We start from the raw sequence: 12,250 nt of genomic DNA, 5'->3' as shown, positions 1-12,250 counted from the left end.
TCTAATGCAGTTGAGCCCTTCTGTCTGGCTGGTAGAAGGAATCGTATGAGCCCAGTTCAAGCTCCAAGCCTTAGCTCCACTGTCTGTAGTCCTAAATCATTCTGCACACCAGAATAGGAAACAGATGAATATTTACCATCCCTGTAGAAGGATGTATGCACTACTGCATCACTGAGTCAAGGGAACCTGAAGAAGAGGACATAGACATGGTGGTAAAGGGTCAGAACAGAGCTCATTGGCTGGGAAAGATTCCGGGCAGCTCACACACTGAGTGCTTGTGTCTTCATCTAGAGTCATGAACGCAGCCCTCAAAAGCAAGGTGTGACCCAGACCAGAGCTACACGCTTTGAGGCTTGTCTGGCATTGATGGCTGGGCCTGGCTCCCCTTTCTGGCGCTGTGATTGCCTCCAAATGATTACAGGCACTCCTCCAGCAGTCTGCGCTCTGGGGAAGAGGATTCCCCAGCAAGTCAACAGACAATTATCCAAGTTGAAAAACGGACTTTGCCTCATGGGGTTTTTACCATGTGTGAAACCCCTGTGTGGTTGCTGGGAAACTGAAGAGGAGAGAAAGGGTGAACGGTAGTCTTGGTTGCTGGTCAGCTGGTGCTGAAACAGAAGCTAAATCAGCTTGCTGAAGATCCACCCCCTGTCTCTCTGATGCTAAACACAGTGGAAAGATACTATTTCACCTTCTCTGCGAAGATGGTCTCTCCTGTCTGTGGCCTCCTATTTGCTGACAGACAACAGCCAGGCTTTGCACTGAACATGAGGGTGACAGCCCACAGCTCAGAGTACACGTGTGGTGTCTAGAAGGCACATGGCTAGCCATGGCTCCAGACGCATGCAGGCTCACTCAGTCATGTCCGACTCTTTGCAACCCCATGGACTATAGCCCACCAGGATTCTCTGTCCATGGGATTTTCCAGGCAAGAATACTGGAGTGGGTTGCCGTTTCCTCCTCCAGGGGATCTTTCCCACCCAGAGACTGAACCTGTATCTCCTCCATTGGCAGGCAGATTCTTTACAACTAGGGCCATCTGGGAAGTCCCCACGTGCCTCTGAACAAGCTCTCAGTCCCCCTTTCCTCCCTTCGGGACACATCCTGCAGACTTGGTCCCCATGTGCACAAACACACAGGTGAATGCACAAATCCTTGAGGGGCTACACAAATGTCAGCTTGCTCTCATGCCTGAGCTCTCTGGCACCACCTCCTGCAGTGCTGAGGGTGTTCTCAGCATTTGCTGAATAAGTTGTAGGTCTCCAGGCCCCTGAGCAAAGTTGGATTTCCTGCTCTTATTCTTTCATACTGGAAAGATAAACTCTTCCATGTGCGTCTCCCACTCCAGACCTCACACTTCTCCCCAACAGGGCTTGTCGGTGACCACGTCTATCTTACGGTCTGTCATCTGGACTGCTTCTGAAGCATCCTGCCTAGAAGTCATTCAGTAAACACTATAATCACAGAAAATATTCTTACTTCCTGTTCATGGAGACTGCTGTCGTTCAGTTGCTAAGTACTCTTCAAACTTTTTGACCCCGTGGACTGCAACACACCAGGCTTCACAGTCCTCTATCTCCCTGAGTTTGCTCAAACTCATGTCCATTGAGTCAATGATGCCATCCAACCATCTCATCCTCTGTCTCCCTTTTCTCCTCTGCCCTCAGTCTTTCCCAGCATCAGGGTCTTTTCCAGTGAGTCAGTTCTTTGCATCAGGTGGCCAAAGTTTTGGAGCTTCAGCTTCAGGATCAGCCCTTCCAATGAATATTCAGAGTTGATTTCCTTTAGGATTGACTGGTTTGATCACCTTGCTGTCCAAGGGACTCTCAGCACCAAGAAGACCAAGGGTCTTCTCTAGCACCACAATTTGAAAGCATCAGTTCTTCAGTGCTCAGCCTTCTTTATGGCCCAACTCACATCCATACATAACTACCAGAAAAACCACAGCTTTGACTATACAGACCTGTGTGCCTCCTCCAAAGTCCATTTGTGTAAGGACGTCTTCCTCTCATGAAGCAAAAACAGGAGTGGGGATGTTCCTCCTCTTGCCTCAAGTACCACTGAATCTGCTCCTCTGCTGGGGATGCTGCAGGCTGCCCAGGCAAGTGCTCAGCTTGACCATGTTAACCTACCTTATGGCTTTGCTATGGAAGAACAATGATGCTAAAGCCTGGGACATGTGCAGGGTGCCACCAAACAGCTCAAGTGCTCAAGCCCCAGACAGACTTTCTGAAAACCTTCTTTGTGTAAGTTCACAGGTCCGGGCTACGAACCCTGGAGCGAGAACCCCAGCCATGCCGCTTAGCGCTCAATCACAGCCACATCTCAGAGGCCCGGCTCGGGTTCCAGACAGCGATGCTGGCCTCTGATGGGAGGCAGGCGAGCTGTGGGTTTCGGGTTTCTCAGCTGTGTTATCTAAGGACCGGCTGCTCAGGGTTTGATCAGGCCTGGCATGGGAGAGAGGCAGACGCCGCCTTTCCCCCAGAACAGACTGCTCTTTGAGCTCTGCCGCCGCCCAGACTGGGGATGGAAGAAAGAAAACACAAATCCCCACTGTATGTGGTTCTCCGGAATTTAGCTTGGCCCTGGAGAGGGAGAGCTAATAGCAACACTGCTCCCCTCTCTGCGCCCTCTGCAGGCGGCAAACTCTGTTAGCTGAGACTTGGGACTGGGAAGGGTTAGGGTGGGGTGGAGAACCACGTCTGACCCTCAGTAGTGGCAGAGGCTCCCATCTCCTTCCAGAGACTGATTCAAAGTCTATTTTCGAGGACTGACTGACACAGAACATTCTCCTCTGGCCAAGCTCTGGAGAAAGGAGACCAACCCAGTTTAGGAACCTGGAACAAAACAGCGAAACACGTCTGGGGGTGTGGTTTGGGTTCTGTTTTCCTGGCCTCTCATCTTCTCCCCACATTCATCCCTCAGGTGAAGGTGATGGAGGGCCGTTGGGGAGGGTGTTCAGTGTAAGGACCTGTCTTTGGAGAAAGTGACAGCCTTTAGAGCTGACGAAAAACTCTTCTGCCTTGACAAAGATTCTGTTCTTTATCCAGGCATCTTACCCTCCAAGGGCTTCCCTTGTGGCTCTGTGGTGAAGAATCTACCTGCCAGTGCAGGAGACACGGGTTCAATCTTTGGGTTGGAAAGATCCCCTGGAGAAAGAAATGGCAACCCACTCCAGTATTCTTGCCTGAGAAATCCCATGGACAGAGGAGCCTGGCAGGCTACAATCCATGGGGTTGCAAAGGGTTGGACACGACTGATCGACTGAGCACACCAGCAGGGAATATATAGGGAAAGAAGAGTTTTATAAGGTTATTTCTAGGGGGATAGAGTTTGTTGTTTTGACATGAAGCAAGAAAGAGAACAGAGCTCTTTGCCCAAGGGAGTAGAGCTATTTTCTGCAGAAGCTTATCAGGTGCTAGCTGGGACTGGGGAGTGACAGGAGAGGCAGGGTTGCAGTGGGGAATCGCTCGAAATAAAAGAACCCTGAACAGACCAGTTCAGCCTTGACTTACCACTGAGCTTGGTGCCAAAGGAAATCTTTTAACAATCTGCAAGACAACGCCATTACAGCATCCAGATTCTGGATCCCTCTAATATTTCGTTTTTATTGGCATAGAGTTGATTAACAATGTTGTGTTAGTTTCTGCTGTACTGTAAAGCTATATGTATACATATATCCACTCTTTAAAAAAAATTTTTTCCCATATAGATCATTTAATATTTAATTATCACTTTACACATGTCAAGATGAGGTGGTCAATTCAGAGACTCTGGAGCAGTCAACATGGCAGTATCAAAATTGTTCCCATTGAAAATTAGCATGAACACTGCTAGATACTAAGGTGCTCAGTGGATATGAGACAACTGGGAGCTGAAAGGAGAGGAAAATGTCACAAAACCAATGCAAGGCTCAACACTGTGGTCTAATTTGGAGTTATTGGGATGCAAAAACTGCAGGCTAACCATGTCCAAATGGAGTGGCTGACTGGGGGGAGACCAGGAAAAAAGTACATAGGATCACTCTGCTCTTTCTTACAACCACATGTGAATCCAGAACTATCTAAAATGTTTAGATAGATAATTCAAAATATTTTAAAAAATGGATAGATAGGTAAGTAGGTAGGTAGGTAGATAGAGGCAAGCTGACAGTATCAAGCATATTATTTTATAATGAGTATTTGTTCAAAATTAAAAAATACTTATTTCAGACAAATATTTAGCTTGTCAACTTGAAATGCCTCTGTAACTCAAATTCTAGTGTTAATTGGCTCTGTTTCTCAATCTTATATTCTTCACCACTGACTGGTCAGTTTCTGTGTCAATACAACACAGTTAATTTTTTTAAAAAATGAGTGGCTGCTTTAATAAAGAGGCCATGCAACCCAGGAAGCAAAGGCATGCCAAGATGTGCAAACAGAAGCACTGACAGCCGCCCTTGAGGTCACTTGCCCAGAGGGTGTAAGGGCCTTGGGTATCTCAGGGACCATCTTACTCCACACAATACACACCACTTCAGACATGAGTTTTATCGTCTGGTAGCTGCAAAACAAAGGTGCGTCAAGTCCTAAATGAGGGATCGTCTCTACACTATGATGTGGGTAAACCGCACAGTGACCTTGGGAGGTGAGTAATTCTCCAGAAGTCCATGCAGGGTTCACACCAGTCTTTTATAGGGCTAACTAGGACCAGCCAGTGCAGGAGGGGAAGACTCCACAGCTCAGAACCATGAAACCATGTTTTCATAGAGAGACTTAAAAAATATATATATCTCTTAGAGGAAAACATAGGCAGAACTCTTGATGACATAAATCAAAGCAAGATCCTCTATGACCCACCTCCTAGAGTAATGGAAATAAAAACAAGAGTAAACAAGTGGGACCTAATTAAACTTAAAAGCTTTTGCACAGCAAAGGAAACTATAAGCAAGGTGAAAAGACAACCCTTAGAATGGGGGAAAATAATAACAAATAAAACAACTGACAAAGGATTAATTTCCAAAATATGCAAGCAGCTCATACAACTCAATGCCAGAAAAACAAACAACCCAATCAAAAAGTGGGGAAAAGGCGTAAACAGACATTTCTCCAAAGAAGATATACAGATGGCTAGCAAACACATGAAAAGATGCTCAACACTGCTCATTATTAGAAGAATGCAAATCAAAACTACAATGAGATATCACCTCACACCAGTCAGAACGGCCCTCATCAAAAAGTCTACAAACAATAAATGCTGGAGAGGGTGTGGAGAAAAGGGAACCTCTGGCACTGTTGGTGGGAATGTAAATTCATACAACCACTCTGGAAGATGGTATAGAGATTTCCTCACAAAACTAGGAATAAAACCATCATATGACCCAGCAGTCCCGCTCCTAGGCATATACCCTGCGGAAACCAAAATTGAGAAAGACACATGTATCCCATTGCTCACTGCAGCACTATTTTTCAATAGCTAGAACACGGAAGCAACCTAGATGTCCATCGACAGATGAATGGATAAAGACGCTGTGGTCCATATACACAATGGAATATTACTCAGCCATAAAAAGGAACACATTTGAGTCAGTTCTAATGAGGTGGATGAACCTGCAACCTATTGTACAGAGTGAAGTAAGTCAGAAAGAGAAAGATAAATATCATATTCTAATGTATATATATGGAATCTATAAAAATGGTACTGAAGAACTTATTTATAGGACAGCAATGGAGAAACAGACATAGAGAATAGACTTATGGACTTGGGGAAAGAGCCGGAGAGGGTGAGATGTATGGAAACTTACATTAGCATATGTAAAATAGCCAACGGGAATTTGCTATATGGCCCAGGAAACTCAAACAGGGGCTCTGTATCAACCTAGAGGGGTGGGGTGGGGAGGAAGACAGGAGGGAGGTTCAAAAGGGAGGGGATACATGTGTACATATGGCTGATTCATGTTGAGGTTTGACAGAAGACAACAAAATTCTGTAAAGCCATTATCCTTCAATTAAAAAATAAAATTTTTAAAAAAGAGGTTAAAAAAAAAAAACATTTCCCAAACACTTTCCTTGCTGTGCCTCTCCCTTTGCTTGGCAGCCAAGCCCTCCCTGTAGCTCCATCTCCTCACCTGCCTTCTGTTCTGCTGGTCTGCCTAGTCTGATCCTCTGGGGGCTCTGTGCCCTTAATCTTTGGAAGCTGGACAGGGGTGAGGGTGGGGCGGCATGAAGGGGAGAGGGAAGCTGACTGACTTGCTGTCATCTGAGGCATTTTCCTATTGGCTGTCGACTCAGCTCAACAGCCTTCACTAAGACCTACTTCTAGGGACTTGCCTGGTGGTCCAATGACTAACACTTCTCCTTCCAATGCAGGGGATGTACGTTCAACCTCTGGTCTGGGAGCTAAGCCCCTACACGCCTTGCAGACAAAAACCAAAATGTAAAACAGCAGCAACACTGCCACGAATTCAGTGAAGACTTTTTAAATGGTCCACATCAAGAAAAGAAAAATCTTTAAAAGAAAAAAAAAAAGACCTACCCCTAACAACTCTATCGATCGCCCTCCTCCCTCCTTCTTGTCTTCCCAAGTAGTCTCACACTTCTCAAGCTCCCTGTCACACCCATGCCCCTTCTCACTCTCGGTGGAGGGCTTTGTTTTTATTTCCTATATGAGAATTAGGCAGCCACACCCTAACAGTCCGCCCACTTCTCTGCTCTGATTGCTTCCATCAGCACCAGCTCCTACCCTCCAGCAGTGCCTTCTTCCACAAACACCCTCTCGCCTTCCATCCCTCTATCTTCAACACCGTCCTCCGGCTTGTTCCTTTCAGCCTCTACATGTGGGCACATCGTCCCCAACCTGAAACCATAGCACTCCATTCCTTGGTTTTCTCATCTCTAAAGCTGCTTCACAGCTTCCTCATTGTCTCACTCCTGAGCTGAATATGGGTCGACTCCTGTCTCCACTTCATTGGGATGGCTTTATTTATTTAATTAGGCTGTGCTAGGTCTTAGTCACAGCATGCACGATCTTTAGTTGTGGCATGTGGGATCTAGTTCCCTGACTAGGGATCGAACCCACATCCCCTGCATTGGCAGCTCAGAGTATTAGCCATTGGACCACTGCAGAAGTGCCCTGGAATTGCTTTAAATCCCCTGCTACTAACTTGCCAAATCCAATATCTCAGTTCTAATTCACCTTATTTTTCTGCAGCCTTTGACAATCCTGCCAACCTCTCACTTCTAGTTCTCATTTCCCTAGGTTTCCAGAACACTATTTTCTTCTCATTCAGACCATTCCTTTTCTACCAGCTATCTCATCTAACCATTAAGGTTCCCCCTCTTTGGCCTCCTTCTCTTATTCTCTATGCTTCCCACCTCTGATCTCATCTGCATCCATGGTTTAGATACAAGACTTCAGTAATTTTCTATATGCTAATAATTCTCCATCTCTATCATTAATCCTAACTTCTCTTTGAACCTCCATATCCTTTTTCTCAAGTTTACTGGAAAACTGCTACTTCTCATATGTGCTGCTGCTGCTGCTGCTAAGTCGCTTCAGTCGTGTCCGACTCTGTGCGACCCCATAGATGGCAGCCCACAAGACTCCCCTGTCCCTGGGATTCTCCAGGCAAGAACGCTGGAGTGGGTTGCCATTTCCTTCTCCAATGCATGAAAGTAGAAAGTGAAAGTAGGAAGTCCCTTGGTCATGTCCGACTCTCACCGACCCCCTGGACTGCAGACCACCAGGCTCCCGTCCCTGGGATTCTCCAGGCAAGAATGCTGGAGTGGGCTGCCATTTCCTTCTCCAATGCATGAAAGTGAAGTCGCTCAGTCGTGTCAGACTCTTCGAGACCCCACGGACTGCAGCCTACCAGGCTCCTCCACCCCTGGGATTTTCCAGGCAAGAGTCCTGGAGTGGGTGCCATCGCCTTCTCCGTCTCCTTTGTGCTGAATCTCACTTAATAGTGTCACGTATACATGGTGCCCCAGCCGGAAACTTTGAGGTTAGAGAACTGCTCTCCGGACTCCCTGGCAGTCCAGTGGTCAGGACTCTGTGCTTCCACTGCAGGGAGCCTAGGTTTGATCCCTGGTTGGGGAACTAAGATCTCGCATGCAGCTAGACACACAAAAAAAGAACTACCCTTGACTCTTTTCTAACACTTACATCTTCTCCATCACAAAGAAACAATGTCCTTTCTACTCGTGAATGCTCTCAGACCTGCCCCTTCCTCTCCAGTCCTAATGTTTCCCTTGAAACCTGGCCTTGAATTCCTCTCCTGGATCAGGGCTATAGCCCTCGATTTCCTTCTGTTCTTGTGTGCAGTGAGTGGTGACAGGACCGTCTGCTATGTTGTAAATATTAAGGGTGAATCTTGGTAGCCAACCTAGTGTGGTGTGGGTGGAGAGCAGTGGGAATCATAAGACTGAACCAAAAATAACATAGCCAGAGCTATTTTCTGTTGGGCAAAATCACATAAATTTCATGGATAAAAAGTGATTTATGGAGAGGGAAATGGCAACCCACTCCAGTATTCATGCCAGGAGAACTCCATGGTATGAATGGCTGTAGCCGAGCAGGCTACAGTCCATGAGGTTGCAAAGAGATGGATATGACTTAGCAACTAAACAACTGTATATATAGCACAGGGAACTATATTCAATATTCTGATAAACCACAAAGAATATTTTAAAAAATAATATATGTATGTATGTGAATCACTTTGCAGTATGGTAGAAATTAACACATTATAAATCAACTGTATTTCAATAAATTTTTTAAAGTGATTTATGGAGGAGAGTGAAAAAGTTGGCTTAAACCTCAACATTCAGAAAACGAAGATCATGGCATCTGGTCCCATCACTTCATGGGAAATAGATGGGGAAACAGTGGAAACAGTGTCAGAATTGCAGCCATGAAATTAAAAGACGCTTACTCCTTGGAAGGAAAGTTATGATCAACCTAGATAGCATATTGAAAAGCAGAGACATTACTTTGCCAAAAAAGGTCCATCTAGTTAAGGCTATGGTTTTTCCAGGGGTCATGTATGGATGTGAGAGTTGGACTGTGAAGAAAGCTGGGCACTGAAGAATTGATGCTTTTGAACTGTGATGTTGGAGAAGACTCTTGAGAGTCCCTTGGACTGCAAGGAGATCCAACCAGTCCATTCTGAAGGAGATCAGTCCTGAGTGTTCACTGGAAGGACTGATGCTGAAGCTGAAACTCCAATACTATGGCCACCTCATGCAGAGCTGACTCATTGGAAAAGACTGATGCTGGGAGGGATTGGGGGCAAAAGAAGGGGACGACAGAGGATGAGATGGCTGGATGGCATCACCGACTGAATGCACATGAGTCTGAGTGAACTCCAGAAACTGGTGATGGACAGGGAGGCCTGGTGTGCTGCGATTCACAGGGTCACAAAGACTCGGACACAACTGAGCGACTGAACTGAACTGAACTGATTCCTAAGTTAAAAGCTAAAAGAGAAACTTTAAAAGACAAAGCAGATAAGGCTTTTTTTCTGAAGACCTAAAGACCATCCTTTGCTTGGTTGCTGTAGATACCGCAGTAAACCCTGATAGACTGTACCTTGCTTGCTTGTTAAGGCACTTCAGTTGTGTCCGTCTCTGTGCGACCCCATGGACAGCAGCCCAGCAGGCTCCTCTGTCCACGGGATTCTCTAGGCAAGAACACTGGACTGTACCTTACCCTCAAAGATTTCCCAAGAAATAAATGTTTCATATATTTATTATTGCATCATACTTACTTCTTACTCCTGATTTTTAAGAAAGTGAGTATGATTTTCAAATTCTTTCTTCATACATGAATTGGTATCACTGTTTCTGATTTTGGTTATTGGGGCTCCCCTCCCTTTTTAAGCAAAACCAAATGTTTCCAATTATTGCAAAAGATTTTAAAATATGTAACAGATTTATATCATTGTATAAAATGAAATTTCATCCCATGTCTTATGCCCTGTCCTATGCCTGTCTCCCGTATCACACTTCCCCAAACTTTCCACTCTCCCTGCCTTTGCTCTTGTTGTTTTTCCATCTGAAATACCCAGTTCTCTTCCTCCAAAAGCACCGCTGATTAGGCTCAACGTTGCCTCATTTGAGCCACTTTCTCCGCCTCCGTCCTCTGCACCCACAGCACTCACCTTCCCGCCAACCTTTGCAGCACGCTGTTTTTGTGTTCTCTACAAACGTAAGATCCAGCAGAATTTCTAGGACAAAGCACCTTAAAGTGAAATGCTAAATGAAGGAATGAATGGTATTAAATACAACCTGCTATGGTGAGAAATTCATAGGAAGTCAACTGAAGCCAAAAAACAGAACAGTTGATTATAATTGGACATGGGTTGCTTTTACTTTTTAGCTACTATGAATAATGCTGCTTTGAACATTTTTGTACAATTTTTCTGGATGGGTAATTTATCTTGGATGTATACCTAAGGAGTCAAAGTACAGGATCACATGATAATTGTGTTTAACTTTCTTTTATTGAAGACAGTTGATTCACAATGTTAGTACCAGGTGGATAGCACAGACTCAGTTATATATATATATGTATATATATTCTTTTTCAAATTATTTTCGCATATAGGTTATTACAAGATATTGATTAGAGTTCTCTGTACTATACAGTAGGTCCTTGTTGGTTATCTATTTTACATATGCTGCTGCTGCTAAGTCGCTTCAGTAGTGTCTGACTCTGTGCGACCCCATAGACGGCAGCCCACCAGGCTCTCTGTCCCTGGGATTCTCCAGGCAAGAACACTGGAGTGGGTTGCCATTTCCTTCTCCAATGCAGGAAAGTGAAAAGTGAAAGTGAAGTCGCTCAGTCGTGTCCAACTCTTTGTGACCCCACGGACTGCAGCCCACCAAGCTCCTCCGTCCATGGGATTTTCCAGGCAAGAGTTGGAGTGGGTTGCCATTTCCTTGTCCAGTGCATGAAAGTGAAAAGTCAAAGTGAAGTTGCTCAGTCGTGTCCGACTCTTAGCGACCCCATGGAGTGCAGCCTACCAGGCTCCTCCGTCCATGGGATTTTCCCGGCAAGAGTACTGGAGTGGGGTGCCATACACTAGTGTGTGGTTAATGTGAAGATGAACATCACTGGAATTGAGGCTAGGGTGTTAGAAACATTACTGACTGGTTGGTCAAGTCAGTGGTGGCAGGCCTGATTTTCACATAAAATAAAATGCTGTATCTCGACATGATCTCTGAGATTCCTTCTTACTCTGAAATTCTGTGATTTAATAAGCCTTTTTGTTTCTCCAGCATCAAAACAGCAACAATCACGGACAGCCAAGGCCTTGAGTGTCAGGACAAAAGGAGGTACCACCCACTGACCAACATCCCTTGAAAGCCCAGGACTGGTCCCCTTGGGAACCTGTCTCAGTTTATTAGTGAAAGACACTTGATGTGCTACCATCAGCTTTAGAAAAAAAAATAAAACACAGCATCGCCTACTAACAGTTTTCCTTAACACAAATATGAACACCTGAGTCCTTTCCTCTGTCGTGGGTACATTAGAATGATGCTATTCTAAGCCACTGTTGTGTTCAGCCACTAAATCGTGTCTCTTTGTGACCCCATGAACTGTAGCACGCCAGACTTCCCTGTCGTTCACTATCTCCTAGTTTGCTCAAAGTCATGTCCATTGAGTCAGTGATGCCATCCAACCATCCCATCCTCTGCTGCTCCCTTTCTTCCTCCTGCTCTCAATCTTTCCCAACATCAGGGTCTTTTCCAGTGAGTCGGCTTTTCGTATCAGGTACAGATACCTTTTCATATCAAGTCTTTCCATATTAAGTACTGGAGCTCCAGCTTCAGCATCAGTCCTTCCAATGAATATTCTGGGCTGATTTCCTTTAGGACTGACTGGTTTGATCTCTGTGCTATCCAAGGGACTCTTCAAGAGTATTTTCCAGCACCACAATTCAAAGGCATCAATTCTTTGGCACTCAGCCTTCTTTATGGTCCAACACTCACATCTGTACATGACTATTGGAAAAACCACAGCTAAACCATACTAAGTCAAGACCAACTGAATTCTCAGAGGCTGTCTAGGTATGTTCACAATTACTTTGCCCCAGATGGACAGTTATTTGCTGAAAAAAGGACAGAGATGAAAAAAATGGATATGGTTTTAGTGCCATCATCTTGTACTCTCTTTCCTGCTACCTCCAAGACAATCTCAAGGGATGTATCATAAATATATAGCACTGCAGAAATCATGGACAGGTAAGTAAACAGAGTCATCAACAAGT

Source organism: Bos grunniens, chromosome 5 (assembly GCF_055505025.1).
Source record: "Bos grunniens cultivar Pamir isolate PY7600 chromosome 5, Bosgru_T2T1.0, whole genome shotgun sequence".
Lineage (NCBI taxonomy): Eukaryota > Metazoa > Chordata > Mammalia > Artiodactyla > Bovidae > Bos > Bos grunniens.
The sequence above is the reverse complement of the archived record's forward strand: the minus strand, read 5'-3'. Positions refer to the sequence as shown.